Raw genomic sequence first — 263 nt, 5'->3', positions numbered from 1 at the left:
TAAATGTAGCTTAGATAAGCATCTGAGAGCCTTCTTTAAAAAAAAACATTAAATTATTTTAAATTGTAATAATATTTCACAATATTACTGAATTTTTTTTTATTAAATAAATGTAGCTTAGATAAGCATCTGAGAGCCTTCTTTAAAAAAAACATTAAAAATTATTTTAAATTGTAATAATATTTCACAATATTACTGATTTTTTTTTTTGATTAAATAAATGTAGCTTAGATAAGCATCTGAGAGCATTCTTTAAAAAAAAA

The sequence above is a fragment of the Sinocyclocheilus anshuiensis genome, unplaced genomic scaffold (assembly GCF_001515605.1).
Source record: "Sinocyclocheilus anshuiensis isolate Anshui unplaced genomic scaffold, SAMN03320099.WGS_v1.1 scaffold957, whole genome shotgun sequence".
NCBI classification, from domain to species: Eukaryota; Metazoa; Chordata; class Actinopteri; order Cypriniformes; family Cyprinidae; genus Sinocyclocheilus; species Sinocyclocheilus anshuiensis.
This window is presented reverse-complemented; position numbering follows the sequence as displayed.